Genomic DNA, 3381 nt, shown 5'->3' with positions numbered 1-3381 from the left:
GAAAGAAATCATAAAGATCAGATCAGAAATAAATGAAAAAGAAATGAAGGAAACGATAGCAAAGATCAATAAAGCTAAAAGCTGGTTCTTTGAGAAGATAAACAAAACTGATAAACGATTAGCCAGACTCATAAGAAAGAAAGGGAGAAGACGCAAATCAATAGAATTTGAAATGAAAAAGGAGAAGTAACCACTGACACTGCAGAAACACAAAAGATCATGAGAGATTACTACAAACAACTCTATGCCAATAGAATGGAAAACCTGGAGGAAATGGACAAATTCTTAGAAATGCACAACCTCCCAAGACTGAATCAGGAAGAAATAGAAAAAATGAACAGACCAATCACAAGCACTGAAATTGAAACTGTGATTAAAAATCTTCCAACAAACAAAAGCCCAGGACCAGATGGCTTCACAGGCGAATTCTATCAAACATTTAGAGAAGAGCTAACACCTATCCTTCTCAAACTCTTCCAAAAGATAGCAGAGGGAGGAACACTCCCAAACTCATTCTATGAGGCCACCATCACCCTGATACCAAAACCAGACAAAGACGTCACAAAGAAAGAAAACTACAGGCCAATATCACTGATGAACATAGATGCAAAAATCCTCAACAAAATACTAGCAAACAGAATCCAACAGCACATTAAAAGGATCATACACCATGATCAAGTGAGGTGTATTCTGGGAATGCAAGGATTCTTCAATATACACAAATCAAACAACGTGATACACCATAGCAACAAACTGAAGGAGAAAAACCATATGATCATCTCAATAGATGCAGAGAAAGCTTTTGACAAAATTCAACACCCATTTATGATAAAAACCCTGCAGAAAGTAGGCATAGAGGGAACTTTCCTCAACATAATAAAGGCCATATATGACAAACCCACAGCCAACAAAGTTCTCAATGGTGAAGAACTGAAACCATTTCCACTAAGATCAGGAACAAGACAAGGTTGCCCACTCTCACCACTCTTATTCAACATAGTTTTGGAAGTTCTAGCCACAGCAATCAGAGAAAAAAAAAAAAAACAAATAAAAGGAATCCAAATAGGAAAAGAAGAAGTAAAGCTGTCACTATTTGCAGATGACATGATATTATACATAGAGAATCCTAAGGATGCTACCAGAAAACCACTAGAGCTAATCAATGAATTTGGTAAAGTAGCAGGATACAAAATTAATGCACAGAAATCTCTGGCATTCTTATACACTAATGATGAAAAATCTGAGAGTGAAATTAAGAAAACACTCCCATTTACCACGGCAACAAAAAGAATAAAATATCTAGGAATAAACCTACCTAAGGAGACAAAAGACTTGTATGCAGAAAACTATAAGACACTGATGAAAGAAATTAAAGATGATACAAATAGGTGGAGAAATATACCATGTTCTTGGATTGGAAGAATCAACATTGTGAAAATGACTCTACTACCCAAAGCAATCTACAGATTCAATGCAATCCCTATCAAACTACCACTAGCATTTTTTACAGAACTAGAAAAAAAAATTTCACAATTTGTATGGAAACACAAAAGACCCCAAATAGCAAAAGCAATCTGACAGACCCACAGCCAACATCGTCCTCAATGGTGAAAAACTGAAACCATTTCCACTAAGATCAGGAACACGACAAAGTTGCCCACTCTCACCACTCTTAATCAACATAGTTTTGGAAGTTATAGCCACAGCAATCAGAGAAGAAAAAGAAATAAAAGGAATCCAAATCGGAAAAGAAGAAGTAAAGCTGTCACTGTTTGCAGATGACATGATACTATACACAGAGAATCCTAAAGATGCTACCAGAAAACTACTAGAGCTAATTAAGGAATTTGGTAAAGTAGCAGGATACAAAATTAATGCACAGAAATCTCTGGCATTCCTATACACTAATGATGAAAAATCTGAAAGTGAAAGTAAGAAAACACTCCCATTTACCATTGCAACAAAAAGAATAAAATATCTAGGCATAAACCTACCTAAGGAGACAAAAGAACTGTATGCAGAAAATTATAAGACATGATGAAAGAAATTAAAGATGATACAAAGAGATGGAGAGATATACCATATTCATGATTCTTGGATAGGAAGAATCAACATTGTGAAAATGACTCTACTACCCAAAGCAATCTACAGATTCAATGCAATCTCTGTCTAAGTACCACTGGCATTTTTCACAGAACTAGAACAAAAAATTTCACAATTTGTATGGAAACACAAAAGACCCCGAATAGCCAAAGCAATCTTGAGAACGAAAAATGGAGCTGGAGGAATCAGGCTCCCTGACTTCAGACTCTACTACAAAGCTACAGTAATCAAGACAGTATGGTACTGGCACAAAAACAGAAATATAGATCAATGGAACAGGATAGAAAGCCCAGAGATAAACCCACACACATATGGTCACCTTATCTTTGATAAAGGAGGGAAGGATATACAGTGGAGAAAAGACAGCCTCTTCAATAAGTGGTGCTGGGAAAACTGGACAGCTACATGTAAAAGTATGAAATTAGAACAATCCCTAACACCACACACAAGAATAAACTCAAAATGGGTTAAAGACCTAAATGTAAGGCCAGACACTATCAAACTCTTAGAGGAAAACATAGGCAGAACACTCTATGGCATAAATCACAGCAGGATCCTTTTGGACCCATCTCCTAGAGAAATGCAAATAAAAACAAAAAAAAACAAATGGGACCTAATGAAACTTAAAAGCTTTTGCACAGCAAAGGATACCATAAACAAGACCAAAAGACAACCCTCAGAACGAGAGAAAATATTTGCAAATGAAGCAACTGACAAAGGATTCATATCCAACAGATTGCCAACAAACATATGAAAGAATGCTCAACATCATTAATCATTAAGAGAAATGCAAATCAAAACTACAATGAGATATCATCTCACACCAGTCAGAATGGCCATCATCAAAAAATCTAGAAACAATAAATGCTGGAGAGGGTGTGGAGAAAAGGGAACACTCTTGCACTGCTGGTGGGAATGTAAATTGATACAGCCACTATGGAGAACAGTATGGAGTTTCCTTTAAAAACTACAAATAGAACTACCATACGACCCAGCAATCCCACTACTGGGCATATACCCTGAGAAAACCATAATTCAAAAAGAGTCATGTTCATAGCAGCTCTATTTACAATAGCCAGGAGATTGAAGCAACCTAAGTTTCCATCATTGGATGAATGGATAAAGACAGTGTGGCACATATATACAGTGGAATATTACTCAGCCATAATAAGAAACAAAATTGAGTTATTTGTAGTGAGGTGGATGGACCTGGAGTCTGTCATACAGAGTGAAGTAAGTCAGAAAGTGAAAAACAAATACCGTATGCTAACACATATA

The sequence above is a fragment of the Physeter macrocephalus genome, chromosome 9 (assembly GCF_002837175.3).
Source record: "Physeter macrocephalus isolate SW-GA chromosome 9, ASM283717v5, whole genome shotgun sequence".
In the NCBI taxonomy this organism is placed as follows: Eukaryota; Metazoa; Chordata; class Mammalia; order Artiodactyla; family Physeteridae; genus Physeter; species Physeter macrocephalus.
The sequence above is the reverse complement of the archived record's forward strand: the minus strand, read 5'-3'. Positions refer to the sequence as shown.